The sequence below is a fragment of the Crocuta crocuta genome, unplaced genomic scaffold, assembly GCF_008692635.1.
Source record: "Crocuta crocuta isolate KB4526 unplaced genomic scaffold, BGI_CrCroc_1.0 scaffold299, whole genome shotgun sequence".
Taxonomy (NCBI): domain Eukaryota; kingdom Metazoa; phylum Chordata; class Mammalia; order Carnivora; family Hyaenidae; genus Crocuta; species Crocuta crocuta.
The window spans coordinates 1,756,662-1,775,347 of record NW_027532747.1 but is presented as its reverse complement, the minus strand read 5'-3'; the positions used below and the strand labels follow the sequence as shown (position 1 = coordinate 1,775,347).

The 18,686-nt window shown below is 47.5% G+C and overlaps 1 non-coding gene across 1 annotated transcript; it reads right to left on the bottom strand.

The window, feature by feature from the left end:
* Positions 1–16,164: 16,164 nt before the first annotated feature.
* Positions 16,165–16,249, bottom strand: TRNAQ-UUG (transfer RNA glutamine (anticodon UUG)). Its single transcript has one exon. It is a non-coding gene; the product is annotated as a tRNA-Gln (tRNA).
* Between the last annotated feature and the right edge of the window lie 2,437 nt (positions 16,250–18,686).

Genomic DNA, 18,686 nt, shown 5'->3' with positions numbered 1-18,686 from the left:
AGACAGACACAGAGAGACAGAGAGAGAGACAGAGGGAGCAGGGGAGAGTCAGAGGGAGAGGGAAAGAAAATCCCAGCATGGCGCCCAACATGGGGCTCCATCTCACGACACTGGGATCATGACCTGAGCCAAAACCAAGAGCCAGATGCTGAACTGACTAAGCCACCCAGGTGTCCCTTTATTTGCTTTCTGAAGGAGAGCCTTGCTGAATATAAGGTGCTGGTTGACAGTCTTTATTTCCAGTGTTTTGCAGATGGCACTCTTTTGTCCTCCACCCTTTCTGGGATTAGGTCACCCATTGATCTCATGAAAGTCTCCTTGTGTCTTTCAAGTAGATTCCTCTCCCTACATTCAATATGTTGTTTTTGTTTTTGACTCTGGGCAGATGGGCTCTCATATATTTAGGTGCAGATCTCTTTGAGTTCAATCCACCTGAATTTTGCTGAGCTTCTCAGATACATATATTAATAGTTTTCATCCAACTTGGGAAGAGTTGGGAGATTATTTCTTCAAATATTTCTTTCTGTCACATTCTCTCTTTCTTCCCACTTTGGAGCTCCCATTGTGTAGACATCGGAGTGGGTGATGAGCCCTTACTCACTCACTGCCACCTGTGACCTCCAGGTAGTCGCAGGTAATGGCCAACCTCATTGTGCTAATGTTCAACTCCACAGAAATTGTGCACAGTTAACAACTGCCTCCTTCTTAGAAACAGCTTTGTTGAAATATGATTCATTTACCATAAAATGTATCCCTTTAAAATGTTCAGTGGCATGGGGGCACCTGGGTGGCTCAGTCAGTCAAGCATCTGACTTCTGCTCACGTCATGATCTCAAGGTTCGTGAGTTCAAGCCTCACGTCAGGCTCTGTGCTGACAGCTCGGAGCCTCGAGTTTGCTTCAGATTCTGTGTCTCCTTCTCTCTCTGCCCCTCCCCCACTTGCGTGCACTCTCTCTTTCTCCAAAAATAAACATTAAAAAATTTTTTTTTAATGTTCGATGGACTTCAGTGTCTTTGTAGAGAAGTGCAGCCAGCACCACAGTCAACCTTAGGACATTTGCACCTCAGATAGAAATCCCATGTTCCCTAGCAATCACCCTCCTACCCTCCACACCCTCAGCATGCCCAGACCTAAGCAGTTGCTAAGTTCTTCTCCGTCTCTATGGATTTGCTTGTTGTAGACATTTCGTGTATAGGGGGTCACATAATGGGTGGTCTCTTGTGACTGACCTCTCTCACTTCACGTCAGATTTTGGCCATGTTGTGACAGGTGCCAGTACTTTCTTTCTTTCCATGGCCAAATCACAGCCCATTGTGCAGAGGGATCACATTTTGTTCGATCATTTGTTAGCTGATGGGCAGTTGGGTTATTTCTGCCTTTTGGCTACTACAAGTCCTTGCCAGGCATAGTTGGCAAATATTTTCACCTGTTACATGGGCTGCATTTACTCTTTCAGTCACGTCCTTGGAAACAAAAAGTATTTGAATTTTGACACCGTCTGATATATCTATCTCTTCTTTTATTGCTCTTGCTTTTGATATCGTATGGAATAATTCATTGTCAAAATTGGAGATCATGAAGATTAATCTCTATGCATTCTTCTAGAATTTTAGCTCCTACATGGAGGAGTCCGATCCATTTTTTTAAATGTTTTTTTTTTTAACATTTATTCATTTTTGAGAGAGAGATAGACTGCGAGTGGGGAGGGGCAGAGGGAGAGACACACACACAGAATCAAAGCAGGCTCCAGACTCTGAGCTGTCAGCACAGAGCCCTACGCGGGGCTCAAACCCACAAACCATGAGATCATGACCTGAGCTGAAGTCAGACACTTAACCAACTGAGCCACCCAGGTGTCCCTGTCTGATCCATTTTAAGTTAACGTTTGAATATGGTGTGAGGGAGGGGTCCAACCTCATTCTTTTGCATGTGGCTCTTCTGTCATCTCAGGGACAGTTGTCGACAAGGCTATCCTTTGCCCATTGGGTGACCTTGGTCTTCTTGTCAAAAGTCAGTTTACCATCAACCATGTGGGTTTCCTTCTGACCTCTCAGTTCTATCCTATTAATCTATACAGCCAACCACACGCCAGTACCACGCTGTAATGATTATTGTTGCTTTGTAGGGAGTTCTGAAATCAGGCAGTGCAAGTCTTTCCATGTTGTTCTTCTTTTAAAAATTAGTTTTTAGCTATTTCAAATTGAGTCCCTTGGATTGAATATGAATTTTATAGCCAGCTTGTCAGTTCCTACAGAGAAGTCAGCTGGAATTCAGACCAGAGGTTGTATCGAACTCACATTACTTCGGAGAGTATTGCCATCTTAGTGGTATTATGCCTTTTAGTTCATAAACATAGGATGTTTTCCATTTAATTAGAGCTGCTTTAATTCCTTTTAACAATGCTTTGTAGTTTTCTGAGTATAGTTTTGCGCTTCGTCGGTTAAATTTCTTCCTAAGTATTTCATTCTTTTCGATGTTATCGTAAATGGAGCCGTTTCTTAATTTCATTTTTGGACTGTTTATTGCAAGTATACACATACAATTGATTTTTTTTTGAGAGAGAGAGAGAGAGTGTGTGTTAGCAGGGGAGAGCCAGAGGGAAAGGGGCAGAGTGAATCTTAAGCAGTCTCCATGCCCAGCAGGAGCCCACTACAGGGCTTCATCTCACAACTGTGAGATCATGACCTGAGCGGAAATCAAGAGTTGGATGCTTAACCAACTGAGCCCCCCAGGAGCCCCTCCAATGGATTTTTGTATATTGATCTGCCATTCTGCAACCTTATTGAACTAATTTTTAAGTTCTAACAGTATGTCAAGTAAGTGCCTAAGAGTTTTCTCCATATAAGATTATGTCAGCTGCAAATAGAGATAATTTTGCTTCTCTTTTCTAATGTAGATGCCTTTTATTCTTTGTTAATTGCCTTGGCTCAAACCTCTAGTACAATGTTGAGTAGAAATGGTGGGAATAGACATTCTTATCTTGGTAGTGATTTTACAGGGGGTGGGGGGGGAAGGCATCCATGATTTCACCAGCAAATACACAATGTCAGCTGCAGGTTTTTCACAAACACCCTTTGTCATTTCGAGGAAGTTCCCACTGATTCCTAGGTTGTTACGTGTTTCCGTCACGAAGGGTGTTGGATTCCGTCCTACGCCTTTTCTGCACGTATTGAGGTGGTCACATGGTTTCCGTTGATGTCTATTGCATTCACTGATTTTTGGATGTTAAATCAGCTTTGCATTCTTGGGATACATCCCACTTAGTCAGGCTGTAACAGTTTTGAATAATTGCCTGACTGGGTTTGCTGGTATTCTGTTGTGGATTTTGCATGTATATTCATAAGAGATATTGATCTGTAGTTTTCTTGTGCTGCCTTTTCCTGGTTCTGACATCAGAATGATGTTGGCCTAAAGGAATGATTTGGGAAGCACTTCCCCCTCTTCTGTATTTGGAAGAGTTTGTGAAGAACTGGTATTGAATTTTTTAAAAAATGTTTGCCCCCTAATTCTTTCTTACGTGAGTTCAAATTCACTGTTGAGTTTCTCTTGTGATTGTTCCATTTCAGGCATTGTATGTGTGACTCCAGAATTTCTATTGGTTCTTAAGTTTTCCTTCCAGTTTGGTTTCTCTTTGATGACATCCTTTATTTGGGGAGACCCAAAGTGTACTTCCCTTTAATTGTTTAAACAGAGTCTTAAAAACTCTTTGAACATAGTTAGGCTAACTGATTTAAACTGTTTGTCTCTTAAATCCAAAATCTGGGTGACCTTAGGAACATGTTCTGTTGGCTGTTTTTTTGCCCTGTGTATGGACTACATTTTCCTATTTCATTGCCTGTGTCATAATATTTGTTGAAAACTGGACATTTAAAATAACATATTGTAACACTTCTGTCATCAGCTCCTCTCCCTCCAGGGACTGGTGTCATTGCTAGGTTTTTTTGTTTGTTTGCTTGCTTGCTTTTGTTTTTCCTTTTTTAAAAAAAAAATGTTTAATGTTTATTTTTGAGAGAGAGACAGAGCATGAGCAGGGGAGGGGCAGAGAGAGAGGGAGACACAGAACTGAAAGCAGGATCCAGGCTCCGAGCTGTTAGCACAGAGCCTGACGCGGGGCTCAAACTCATGAACCATGAGATCATGACCTGAGCTGAAGTTGGATGCTTTACCCACTGAGCCACCCAGGGTCCCTGTGTTTCCTTTTGCTGCCTGTTGTTTTGGTGGCTTTCTGGGGCCAAAGCTGTATTCTCCGTTGTGTGGGCCACTGAGCTCTCCGCTCATTTTTTAAGTTCCTGTTTATAGTTTCAAGCTCGGCCTCTAGGGCTCCTTCCAGTGTGATTACTATCTAGTGCTCAGGCAACCATCCATGGGGAGAGTTCTTTCACCCCCTTAAGCATCGTTTTTCCATCCTTTGTCAAGGTTATCTGTGACTACTGAAGGTGCGCCTTCAGACCTCAGGTGGTTTAGAGATTGTCTCTTGTAAGTTTATTTTTTTCTGATTTTTTAATGTTTTATTTATTTCTGAGAGAGAGAGACAGCGTGAGCAGGGGAGGGTCAGAGAGAGAGGGAGGCACAGAATCCGAAACGGGCTCCAGGCTCTGAGCTGTCAGCACAGAGCCCGACGCGGGGCTCGAACCCACAAACCGTGAGATCATTACCTGAGCCGAAGTTGGACGCTCAACCGACCGAGCCACCCAGGTCTCTTGTTTTCACTTCCTGCTTGTGCGGGGATCTGCAAGTCAGCCAGAGGTAAGGGACAGGGTCTGCTCCTTTCCAGGTCTTTCCCAGGTATGGACGGAACCCCGGATGTACACACCGCCACTAAGATTCTCAGAAATATGCCCAATCGCTTCCAAGTTCCCGTTGGCTTCCGGGCTATCCAGGTCTTCCTTTGACGTGTTTGGCCAGGCTCTTGTGCTCGGACAGAAATCACAGCCTCAGGCAACTGTGATGTTACCAGCAGATTCCCTTTGTTTTCTTTTCTCTTTCAGTAACGCCCCAGGCACAGGGCTTTATCCACAGCGCTGAGCTCACAGACAAATCAAGGAGGAACAAGACAGGGGGAAAGGAGATTTCCCTGCAGATCCTTAGTGGCAGGTCAGGCCAGTGACTGCTCTGGGTCCGAGCCTTGTAACAGAACTGCAGCACCCAGGTGGGGGCTGGGAGGAGGGCGCGGGGGAACAGCCCCCAAGTTAAAAAGCCACAGACACACTGTTGTCACCAAGCTTCAATAGTTTTTCTTGAAAAGGCGGTTTTCGGTTTGTTCCCTGCCTGTGGTTAATTTCCAGAGTTCCAACGTGGCTGAAGCTAATTGACAGGCAATTTTGTTGCTGTCCCTGAGTCCCTAGCTCCGCCCGGCTTCAGCACAAATGCTTCTGAGTTCCATCCTGTCCGTCCCAGGTGTCAGCAGGTGGCTTCTGGTTTGGCGTAGCGGCCTGTCTTTGGGACGCCCCCCCTTTCCCCGTTTCCTTATGCATTCTTTGATTGAACGGGTATTTGTGTCATTTCCGATGCCGGGTGATTATGAATAAAGCCACCACATACTTTCACATACAGGTGTCTGTGTGACCGCACATTTTCATTTCCTCTGCGTTCATGCCTGAAAGCAAGATCCCTGGGTTATGGGGAAAGGGTATGTTTAAGGCTGTAAGAAACCATCAAACCAGTTTTACAAAGTGGTTAGTAACGTTTTGCATTCCAGCCAGCAGAAATGAGCCTTCTGGTTGCTTCACCCTCTCTCCATCACCATGATACTAGGGTGGATTTTCTCTTCCTCTTAAAAAGTATAGCAATTCTAATAAACATACTGTGGTACCCCCCTGTGGTCTTAAATTACATGTACCTAATGCTTAGAGATGATGAATATCTTTATCTTTCCTTATTTTCCTTTTGGGAACCTTCTCTGGTGAAGTGTATCTGTTCAAATCTTTTGCGCCTTAAAAAAAAGAACTTTTTGATATTTGGGAGTCTTTACATATTTGGGATATAAGTCCTCTATCAGAAATGTGTATATCAAATATTTTCTTCTATCTGTGGCTTCTTTTATTAATATTAGTAAACCAGCCTTTCAAAGATTAGAATGATTAATTTTGATGCGGTCCAACCCATTAATTGTATTCACTTGTGAATTGTGATTTTCGCGTCCTATATAAGAAAGTTTGACTAGATTAAGGAAGGATACGAAGATTTTCTCCTATATTTTCTTCTTTTTGTTTACTCATTCCATCATTTCTGCTATAGGTTGGGGGCTATTTTTACAGACAGTTTTAATACATTTTATATATTTTCTTTCTTTGTTTTATAGTTTCAGGTGTGGTATTTGGGTCTCTGATCCATTTTGAGTTAATTTTTGTGTGTAAGGCATGAGGTACGGAGTGAGTTTCGTCATTGGCATTCAGATGGCTCATTACCCCACCGACCATTTGTTGAAAAGATGATTTTTTTTAGCCATTGAGTTGCCTTTTCAGCTACGTCCAAATTGGCTGCATGTGTGGGAATCTCTATTTCTGGAATCTCTTATTTTTTCCCATTGATCTGTGGGTCTGTGCCTTCACCAGGCCACGCCTTGATTACCACAGATTTATAATAAGCTCTTGAGATCAGGTGGTGTAAATCCTGCAACTTTTCAAAATTATTTTGGCTCTTCTAGCTTCTTTGCGTTCCATATCAATTTCAGAATAAGCGTGTAAATATCTGTCAAGATCCTTTAGGGACCTATAGATCTATTTGGAGCGATTCAAAGGCTTAACAATAATCGGTTTTCTAACTGATGGGCATCATTTCACTTATCGGTCTTTATTCGCTCTGTTGGTGCTCTGAGGGTTTGCATCCAGACCACGCACATATTTTGCTAGATTCATACCTGAGTATTTTACCCCGGGTACGATTGTTAATTGCCCTGTTTTAAAGTTTTCTCCATTTTCATGTACCATAGAGACATGACTGAGTTTTGTATACTGGCCACAGAACCTTGGTGGATTCACTTAGTTCTGGGACCTTGGCTGCAGATTCCTTGGGGTTCTCTGCGTAGGTGAATATGTTGTCTGCGAAGACATAATTTCGTGTTTTCACTTGATCTGTGTGCCTCCTGTGTCTTGCTGCCTTTTTGCCCTGGGGGGCGGGGGTGGGGAGTCCAGCACGCCCTGAGTGGAAATGATGACGCTGCAGTCCCTGCTTTGCTGTCATGTTCAGGGGAAAGCATTCGGTCTTTTTCACAGGCTGCGCAGTGTTAGCTGTAGACAGACAACTAATCTGCTGTGATGCCCGTCGGGGGAACATCTCACATCAGATACCTGGATTTTTCAGTTCTAGAATTTCCATGCCGTTCTCTTGGGGACAGGCCCCTTTTTCTCCTCTGAGATCCTGTATTTGTTTCCTCATTATTCACGTATCGTTCTTTAAATCCAAGACCGTGTTTCTAGTAAGTGTTACCTTTTCTGTTTACTCATTCCCTCATTTCTGCTCTGGTTTGGGGTCTACTTTTACTGACAGTTTTAAGAGTCACGGTTTTCTTTCTTTCTTCCTCTTTTTTTTTTCCTCCTAAGGTTCTGGACATGACGATGCTATTTTGCTCAGTGTCTGGTTTTGTCTTCTCCTGCATTCAGAATGTTGAGTTTTGTTCCAGTAGGTCGTTAATTTTCGCATGGATAAGCTTTTTCTTTTGGAGACATTTATAAACGGTGTAGTCTTTACTCTCCGACTGCTTCAGTTCTACTTTCAAAGTGGAGCCTTTCCAGTCCCTCCACTCTGGCCAGTTGGAAAGCAGCCCTCCTTGAGCCCTGGAAGTTGTCCGGCCCACAACTCCCCAGATCCGCTCCTCGCCCAGCCTCGCGCAGTCTTGCTGGGCACACGCACGGCCTGTTATTCAAAGACCTAGACGTTTCTGCAACTCCTTTTCTACGAGATCCCTTCCCTCTTAAACCTGACCTTACAAAGCCCTAGCAGCCTTGGAAGCCCTGACCTCCAATCCTGCCCGGCTCATCCCCACGAGCCCTCTGTGCTCCTTCCCGTGCGTATCTAGGAGGAGGCTCCTACCTAGACTTGACCTCAAAGCAGTTCTAGGCAAAAAGCTGGTTCATTTCATTGTTTGTTTCTACCAGGGACCGCCAACCGGCACTGCTTGTTAACCGAAGCCGAAAACATGATCATATTAGTTTTCCGGGGTTGCTGTAATAAATTACCACAAACCTGGTGGCTTAAAACAAACAGACATTGATTCTATTCTGGTTTTGGAGGCCACAAGTCCTCCATAGCTCTGCTGGGCTAAACCCAAGGTGCTCGCTGGCTGGAGGCTCTGGGAGACAGTCTTCCCTTGGCTCTTCTGGCTTCTGTATCCCTTGGCTCACGCCTCTTCCTACGGCTGCCAGCCAGCACAGCAGCCCCTCCTTTCGGTGGCCATACCTGCCACCTTCTTGTAGACCAAGTCCCTCTCCTGTGAGGACACCGCTGGCTGCACTTGGAGGCCCCGTCTCACGATCCCTTAAGTTAATCAGATTTACAATCTCAGGAACAAACCATGAGCCAAACCAAACTTCTCACCCTGCAACTTCCAGCCACCCGGGCCAGCCCAGTTAGATTCTGGATGGGCACACGGAGGCCATGGGGAGCAGAGTCATGTCTGGGTGGGAATGGAGCTGAGCACTGCTGAGTGGAGTCAGGGAGGCTGGGGACGCTGTCGGTGGGCATGTGGCTGGGATATGGCCTACCAGGGAGCGCCCTTCTCCTGTGACACGGCCACGGGATGGCATCTGTCCCTGTCTGTCTCGTTGACACTTGCCCTACCACTGCCTCTGGTTCCCCTGACCCTCCCATCCCTACTGCTGGTCATTGCAACAGCTCCCTCCCTCCCTCTTTCCCTTCTTCATTCCTTTCTTCTCCTCTTCTCCTTTCTCCGTATCTTTCTTCTGCAAAAAGGTGACATGGATATTTTCTTGAGGGGCCTGACTTTGAAGTTTAGGGTATCAGCAATGTCCCCTCTTTCCCCAGCAGTATCTCACCTCAGTCTCTGCCCTCCCTGGTGACCCTCCCTGGTGACTGACTGCCCACAGCACTTCCAATGGGGGCTGAGTCGCCCTCTCCTACTGGACGGGACAACAATGTCCCGTGAGACCCAGGCTTTGACACCACCGACACATGAAGAGCTGTAGACACTGGAAGGTGACCAGTACCCACTGCGGGGACAGGCCTTGCCTGGGGCACACCTGGAGGCCACAGCAGACCCGGGACCCTTGATGACTCCTGACCATCTGGGCCCTAGAGGCTCCCCAGGCTTCCTAGAAGGAAATGGGCTCCTGCTGTCCCCAAGGGGAGACAACAGGCCATGGAGGAGGGCAGCAGGGACGGGGACAGAGTGTGACTTCACGGCAACTGGCGCTCACTGTTTTCCATGTAATACCATGGGGAGAAGTGGACAGGACAGGCCGCCTCCTTCAAGTCCTTGGCAAGGGATTCTGGCAGAGAGAAGCCAGACTCAGGTTGGAGGGGGGGAGAGTGAGTCACGAAAGAGGGCCCCTACCCGGACACGGCCCTGGGGACCTGGCTCAGCTGTGCCCAGCCCCCGTGTGGCCGCCCCCCTCTGCTCCAGCCACTTCTCTGCCTGCTCACTGGTTCAGGAGGCGTAAACCCCAGGGCTGGTGGCCGCAGAGCAGAGCCCGTGGCCGTGGCCGTGGCCCAGCGGCCCTCCCCGCGGGGCCTCCCTGCACTCTCCAAACGGAGGGGAGCTGCAGGACGTGAGGCCTCGGCCGGGCTGCCAGGGAGGCGGGCTGTCACAGAACAGCAAATAAATTATGGCTGGGGCTGTGGCCCCGGCTCGAAGGGGCTGCCACACTGGCCGACGCGAGCACGTCCAGCGTCCTCGCCAGCCCCGAAGAAAAGAACCTTTTTTTGTTTTGTAAGCCATTTGGAAAATGGAAATCGCATGCTCTCCCGCTCAGCGCGAGCTCCTGGGCACACACTCGTGTGTTTCAAAACTCGGTGGTGCCGCTATTTTCGATAGCTCTGCGCCAGTGACGGCATGCGGGGCCAAGTCTGCTTGGCCTCAAGTGACCCTGGTGTCCAGGGCTCCTTGTCCGGCATCTCACTGGTGGAACGAAAGTGCAGTGGATCTAGGGGTGGCCGCGGAAGCGGGGAGGCACTGCTGTTTCAGACTGGCTGGGGCTCCTGCCTGGGGTCTGGGCACCGCCTGGGGGCCTGGGGGCCTTCCTGGGGTCTGGGCATCTTCCTGGGAGTCTGGGCACCCGCCTGGGGCCCTGGGCACCTACATGGGGCCTGGGTGCCTGCCTGGGGGTCTGGGCACCCATTTGGGGTCTTGGGGGCCTGCCTGGGGTCTGGGCACCCGCTTGGGGCCCTGGGTGCCTGCCTGGGGCCTGGGTGCCCACCTGAGGGCTTGGGTGCCCGCTTGGGGGCCTGGGCGCCCATCTAGGGACCTGAGTGCCTGTCTGGGGGCTGGAGTGGAGGGGCTCAAGGGCACCATCAGCAGCCCCTCTGGAGACGGTGAAAGACTCCCGTCCAGGGCTGGATTCCTAGAGAGGTCAGCAGCCATGTTGGATGCTTCTCATTGTCACACCAGAAAACTGGGGACAGGTGTCCTGGGCCTGCAGGGGCCTCAGAGACCTGGGCCGGGACCGGAACCCTCTCCATCCCCTGGACAACCTATTGCAGGGACGGAGAGCCCAGTGCCTCCTCACAGCCCATGTCATGGAGACACACTTACAAATACTGGAACATTCCTCCTTAGACAAAGCCAACGTGTGCCTTTGGCCCTTCACTCAGGACAGTGATGGGCTCTTTTTCAAGCTGGAAGGGATCTTGCATCCTTCTCGTTTCAAAGATGGAGAAACGGAGGGCCAGAGAGGGCCAGTGACTTACCTTTGGTCACAGAGCAAGGCGGGTCCCGTGCCAGGTCAAGAGCCGGACATCTGCCCTCACCCGCCACCCTTGCTCGGCTCTGCCCCCCGCCCCCGAAAACAACCCAGAATTGGCCGTTCCCGTTGGCAGATGGAGGCCTCCTCCCAGCTTGCATCCTCTGGCCTGAGCGGGCCCCTCCTCCCCTTCCAACTCACGCTCGGTTCCTGGCCAGCCCCCCACCCGGCCGCACTCACTCAGCACCCCGAGAGGAACGTGGGCAACCCTCCGACGTGGCCCAGCCTCTGACCTTGGAGCCACCTGCCTGGGCTCCCAGCTCCCCAGGCAGTCCTTGCCAGAGGACCTCCAGAGGCGCCCACGGGGGCTCCCCCGGGCCCCGCCAGCTCACGCTGACCTTGCTCAGAGCCGTTCCTCACAACCTGACGTGTGTGTGCTACATTTGGGACAAAGCTTCCTCCTTCCTGTCCCGCCCTGGAGAGCACGAGAGACTGTGTTGGTACAAACCCAGAGCCAAACAGAATGGGGACCGTCCTGCTTGGCTCTCCCGAGAGGGTGTGGCCTGACCTGCTGTCGTGATGAGCAGACCACTCCCCTTACAGCAGATGAGGGGCTCAGAGAGCTCTTGGGTCCGGGCCTTTCCTCACATTCCATGGAAGAGTGGGCTGAGGAAGCTGGACCGAGAAGGAGCACACACATGACTCGTGATGGCAAATGAGAGGCAGCCTCTTTACCTTGGGCCTGGATGGGGCGACGGGGAGCTGACGGGCCCGGGCCGGGGGCTCCCACCGAGGCTGGCCACATCAGCGGCTGGGCCGACTGAGGCCCAGGGCACATGGGCAGCTCAGTCTCCAGGGCAGTGAGGATGTGGTGGGTGGGGCACGCCTCAGGGTTCCCACCTTCTGCCCCTGACATCCAGACAGCCATCTCAGGTCGTCAAGATTCAGACAATTTGACTTGATTTCACTAATACAATAGTTTAATATGGAAGTCCTTTTTTTAATTTTCAAAAATGCTTATTTATTTTTGAGAAAGAGAGAGAGAAACCGAGAATAAGGTGGGGAGGGGCAGAGAGAGAGGGAGACACAGAATCCGAAGCAGCTCCAGGCCCTGAGCTGTCAGCATGGAGCCCAATGTGGGGCTCGAACTCACCAACCACAAGCTCATGACCCGAGCTGAAGTCGGGCGCTCAACCGACTGAGCCACCCAAGCACCCCTGGAAGTCTTTTTTAAAAAGTTTTTTTTAAGTTTATTTATTTATTTTGGGGCGGCTGGTTGGGTCAGTCGGTTAAGGGGCTAAGTCTTTGTTTCGGCTCAGGTCATGCTCTCATGGTTGGTGGGTTCCAGCCCCGTGTGGGACTCTGCGAGGAGCCTGATTGGGCTTCTCCTTCTCCCTCTCTCCCTGCTCCTCCCTGGCTCGAGCACACTCTCTCTATTTATTTATTTTGAGAGAGACAGACACAGAAGATCCCTGCCTTCATTTGCAGCCCAAACTCTTCTCTCCAGGGCGATCATCACCAGAGGTTGGAAGGGCCTATTCTAGAACCCCATGGGAACACACCCGTTCATATGCGTGCTTCTGACTTCTCTTATCTGGCAGACAGTTCTGAGGCCCACTCACAATGGTGCGTGCAAGTTCTCCTATTATTGCTTCATGGTATTTCGTATGTGGACGGACCACAGTACTTCTGCTTGTGGGCTTCTGGGCGGTTCATAGTTTGGGGCTAATATGAGCAAAGACACTGCTACGAACATTTGCGTAAAAATCCTCTCGTGGGTATATGTTCTTATCTCTGGGATAAATGCCCCACATGGAGTTGCTAGCTCTCGGGGAAGCTGTGTGGCTCGTTGGGGAAGATACTGCGAAACCATGTTCCCAAAGCTTTTGCTACATTCCCCTCCCGCAGCGAAGTGTGAGACTCCGGTGCCCCAGATCCTCACAGATATTTGATACTACGTGTGTTCCTGCACAGCCCTCTGTAGGATGAATGGTGCTGTCTCATTGTGGTTTTAATTCCTATTTCCCTGGTGGACGGCCTAATGCGTCTTTTTACGTGCTACTTGTCCATTTGGATGCCTTCGTCTGTAAATCTTTTTCTTTTTTATTATTGAAGTATGGAACTTGTTAATATATTCTGGATACATGTCCTTTCTGAGATGCATGTATTTGCAAATATGTCCTCCCCATTTGTGGTTTTCCTTTTCCTTTTTAAAAAGTTGTCCCTTTTTTGGTAACTTTAATTTTTCTGAAGTTTATTTATTTTATTTAGAGAGAGAGGGAGAGAGCACACACACGCACACACGCATGGGCACACATCAGCAGGGGAGGGGCAGAGAGAGAGAAAGAGAGAGAGAATCCCAGGCAGGCTCCGCCTTGTCAGCGCAGAGACTCATGCGGGGCTCGAACTTGCAAACCATGAGATCATGACCTGAGCAGGAGTCGAGAGTTGGATGCTTAACCAATGAAATCACCCAGGCGGCTCAACTTTTTGATTTTATATCAAATCACCATTTGTGAGAATGGTCCAAGGGACTCGCTTCCACTCTTCCCTCGGACTCACAGTTGTTTACATTTGATCACACTTGCTGGATTATCCTTGCATTTCTCCTTTCCCTCTGATGTGTAAAAGAACGTGCACACACGTGTGTATTTAGCTGTTAACACACGTTTATATGTATATACATACGTGTAAAAATATCTATATACATTAACATATACACATAGAGAGGTGTGTGTGTGTGTGTGTGTGTGTGTGTGTGTAATTTGCTCCCCCTGGACCATTTGCAGAAAAGTTGGGAACATCATGATCCTCTTACTGCACACTGTGTGTGCGTCTCAGGAAACGATTCTTTTCCATACCCACAAAGGAAATATCAAAATCAGAACATTTGACACTGATACAGTTTTATCATCCAAACCACAGCCTATTTTGGGCTCTCATTAATTGTTACAAAATGTGCAGGGCAGGAGGGTGTCGCAAGCCCAGGATCTCATGTGAGGACGGTCAGGAGCCCTCAGTGTGGTTCCTTGGCCTCATCCAGTCTCTCAGCCCCCATCGTCTGGCGTTTGTGCCCTTGGATTTGGAAGCGTGCGCGGTGTTACCTCGTGGGTACGTCCGGACCGCGCACTCCTAACGGGGGAGACGGAGGAGGAGATGCTCCTTCTGGTGCATGCACCCGTCAGGCGTGGGGCGCTGGTGTGGCCCTAGCGACGTTCACACTGACCGCTGCCTTTAGTTGGTGTTTGCCAAGCCCCCTGCTGGGGAGTTAGGGTTTCCTCTTGTGATTCTTAAGTAACATGACTACCGGGCAGCTCGCCATTCCAGAACCAAAGATGGCGGACTGGGTGGCTTACACAACGGAAATGTGATTCTCTTCTTCATGTGGAGCCGAGAAGTCCAAGATCAAGGTGTGGGCAGGTGGCTCTGTCCAGAGACCTCTCTCTCGTGTCCGGGCACCCCCTCGCCGTGTCCTCACATGGGCCTTCCTCTGTGCTCATCCTGTAGGGACACCAGTCCTATCCAAAGAGGGTCCACCCCCACGACCTCACGGCACCCCAGGGACCTCTTTCACGGGGCACTTTCTAAGGCCACGGGGGTGGGGGGAAGGCTTCAACATGGGTGTTCTGGGGGGCACAACCCTGTGAATAACAAGGACACTTTGAAATGAAGGACCCTTTCCTCACCCAGCATTCAGCCCGTAGCTTTAGCACGTGTGGAGAATGTTCTAGCTTCCTCTTTCTCTCCTTCTGCATTTATGAGTGGGCTTTCTGAAGGACAGGGTTTCCCTCCTCTTCGCTTATTTATGGACATATTCATGTCAGTGTAGCTGTGTGGGGTTTTATGAGGTTTAATGGGTTATAGCCCATTATTATCGTTATTTATTTCTGTGCTCCAGTTATTCTAAATCTGGCCAATGCGAGCTCCTTTAAGCTGGTTTTTGTCTTTTTGACATGGCCTTCTGTTTTTTGTTTTTTGTATTGATCTATTTTTTAAGAGCAGTTTTAGGCTCACGGCAAAATGGAGCTGAAAGTACAGAGATTTCCCTTACATTCCCCCTCCCTCCCCGACACGACCTCCCGCATGTTGTTACCCTCTGTCCTGTGCCCATGATGTTTTCAGTACTTCCTGGAATTTTTATGCTGTTTTTCACTCCCTAGCACCTTCAGGGTTTTTAAAATTATGTCCAGACCTTAGAGTTGTTTTCCATAAGGAGTATGTATGCGGGGTTCCTTTGGGAGCAGGGGGTGGGATCTTTCACCGTGCAAGAAAGTAGAAATCCTCCTTATTTCTTTTGTCACCTCACTGATCATCTGTGCCTTTTACTTGGAGGGTTTGATCCATTTGCCGTTAGTGAAGTCCTTGGTGTGGTGGGTTCAGGTCTACTGCCCTGCTGCTTGCTTGCTCACTTCTCCTATTTAATCTGTTCCTTTGTTTCTTCCCCAACCCCCCTGCTGTCTTTTGGGTTAATTGATTACTTTTTGTATTCTATTTAATTCCTTTTAACGGGTTTTCAGCTATACCTCTTTGCGTTATTTTTACTCGCTTCTCTAGGATTCCAATATGTGTTCTTAACCCATCATCGTCCAGCTTGAATGAGTGATATACCATTTCACATATAACATAAGACGCCTGCCGTAATATAATCCCATTCATTCCCTGCAATCTTTTGCACTATGGTCACACATTTCACTTCTATATAAGTTATGAGTCCTATTGTTTATCCATTAAACAATTAACCATCCTTTAAGGAATTAGAAAAATACAGTTTTCTATGTACTCACATAGTAACCATTTCCAATGCTCCACATTCCTCTCTGAATATCAGGATTCCCATCTGTTATCATTTTCCTGCAGTTTAAATAACTGGCATCAGTATTTCTTAAAATGTAAGTCTGTTGCCAAGGAATTCTCTTGGATCTCATTTGCCCCAGAATGTCATTATCTGTCCTTATTTTTTAAAAGACATGTTTGCTGGATATACAAGACTAGATGGCATTTTTTCCTTTTACCATTTTAAAGATGTTCCTCTGTTATCTATGACCTCAGTGATTTCTGATGAAAAGCCAGTTAATATTATCAATGTTCTCTAGTATGTAATGTGCCTTTTTCTTCTGCCTGCTTTTAAGACTTTTCCTTTTATCTTCAGTTTTTAGAAGTTTTATTGTGGTATCTCCATGTGTGGTTTTCTTTATATTTGCTCTCCTTTGGCCCACTGACATTTANCAGCGTGAGCAGGGGAGGGTCAGAGAGAGAGGGCGTCACAGACTGAAACAGGCTCCAGGCCCTGAGCTGGCAGTCAGCACAGAGCCCGACGCGGGGCTCGAACCCACGAACCACGAGATCATGACCTGAGCCAAAGTCAGACGCTTAACCGACTAAGCCACCCAGGCGCCCCATGGCCCACTGAGATTCTTAATCCATGGGTTAACACCTTCTGTGAAATTTTGACTGAAATTTTTGTGAAATTTTTTCACTATGCTTATTTTAAATATATTTTCTTCTCTTTTCTTCCTCTTTCTTCTTATTCAGGGACTGCAGCCACATAGCTCTTAGCTGGCTCAGTGGGTGTCCTTCAGTCCACGGAGACTCTGAAGTTTTAAAATCTTTTTTTCTCTCTGGGTTTCAGTTTGGCTAATTCCTATTGACCCAGTTTCAAGTTCACTGATGTTTTCTTCTGCAGTGTCCAGTCTGCCCTTCGAAACATTTTTCATCTCAGATACTGTGTCTTCCAGTCCTGGGGTTTTCATTGGATTCTTTTGTAGAATTTTCATTTCTCTCTTGGTATTCCCTCTCACAGTGGGAACATCAGCACAGTTTGTCCATCTTTTCTTGTAAAAATTTTAAACATTTTGGGACACCTGGGTGGCTCGGTCGGTTGAGTGACCGACTTTGGCTCAGGTCATGACCTCGTGGTTTGTGAGTTCGAGCCCCACGTCAGGCTCATTGCTTTCAGCATGGAGCCCGCTTCAGATCCTCTGCCCCTCTCTCTCTGCCCCTCCCCTGCTTGCAAAAACAAATTTTTTTTGTTTGTCCTCTCTCAAAAACAAATAAACATTAGAAAAATTTTAAACATATCTATAAAACTTATTTTAAAGTTCTTGTCAAGCAATTCTAACATCTGGGTTTTTGTCAGTTTGCTTCTTGTGACCAATTTTTTTCATTTGATTATGAGTCACATTTTCTCACTCCTTTGCATGCCTAGTCATTTTATTTCATATTATTTTATTTATTTTATTTATTTATTTTTATTATTTATTTATTTATTTATTTTTAAATTTATTTCTAGGAGAGAGAGAGACAGCGTGAGCAGGGCAGGGTCAGAGAGAGAGGGAGTGACAGACTCTGAAACAGGCTCCAGGCTCTGAGCTGTCAGCACAGAGCCCGATGCGGGGCTCGAACCCACGAACCGCGAGATCATGACCCAAGCGAAAGTCGGACGCTTAACCGACTAAGCCACCCAGGCGCCCCTTATTTATTTTATTTTTAAGAGAGAGAGAGAGAAAGCACAAGTAGGGGAGGGACAAAGGGAGAGGAAGAGAAGATCTTCAGCAAGTTCCATTCCAACTGTGGAGCCTGATGTGGGGCTTATTCTCACAACCATGAGATCTGGGACCTGAGCTGAAATCAAGAGTCAGAACCTTAACTGACTGAGCCACCCAGGTGCCCCGTGTGTCTAGTAATTTTGGATTAAACAATGGACATTGTGAGTGGTACTTTGTAGAGGCTCTGGATTCTGTTATTCTCTTCTGAATAGTGTGGCCTTTTGTTCTAGCAGGTAACTAAATTACCGGCAATCATCTCAGTCTTGTGGAGGTTTGGATCTATGCCTTTGAAGGGCAAGTTCATCCCAGTTTCCCCCTCAGTCCTCCAGTGTCAGCCTTAGTCCTGAGACATGACTCTTACACCTGAGACATAGCCCTTCTTTGGCTTCAGTTGAAGGACTGACACGGCAGAAACTGAACTTCAAATTCTGTCTCTCTTAAACTCATCGGCTGATTTAATCTCTGCTGCCATCCTTCAGGTGCCTGGGCTCGCTTTTCCTTGAGATCTTTCGAGTCTTACCTTGTATGTGTACAACTTAGTAGGAGTCAGTCAAGGTTTGGAAGAAGTATTTGTATGCAAAATTTGGGATACCTCCTTCCCCCACTGTGGCTCTCTCCTTTCCTGGATCTCCCCTCTGGCTTTCTAGCTCCTTGGGTTTCTCTGAACTCAGACCTTGATTCTTCAGCCTCTTCCTGCATGAGCTCATTTCTGCGAGCCATGTAAACTGGAGAGCACCCTTGGGGGAAGACCATCACACGTAGATTTCATCTGGGATTTCCCTTGTTTTAAGTGTCAAGTCCCCTCAAGTTTTAACCTACTTTTGGTTGTTCTTAAGTGTATTCGAACAGTTGTTTTATATGGTATCCAGAGTCCAATTGTTGTTGGGAGGAAGCACAGCCTGTTACAAGCTCTTCCACTGTTATTGCAGAATTCAGACTTTCAATTTTACTTTACCTTTAAAAAATTATTATAGACTCACTGGAAGTTGAAAGAAGACATAGAGACCAATGATATATCCTTCTCTCAGCTTCCACAATAGGGATAACTCATGCACAGTATCAAAATAAGGAACCTGACACTGGTAAAATACCATTAACCAGACTGCAGACCATACTCGGTGTTCACCTGCATTGATGTCTCTGTGTGTGTGTGTGTGTGTGTGCATTTCTATGTTGTGCGATCCCATACATGTTAACCATTCATCACACATTGGAGTGCTCTTGTGGTAATGCTTTATATTCACACGACTTATTTAACTTATATTAAACGTAAATATATTTATAT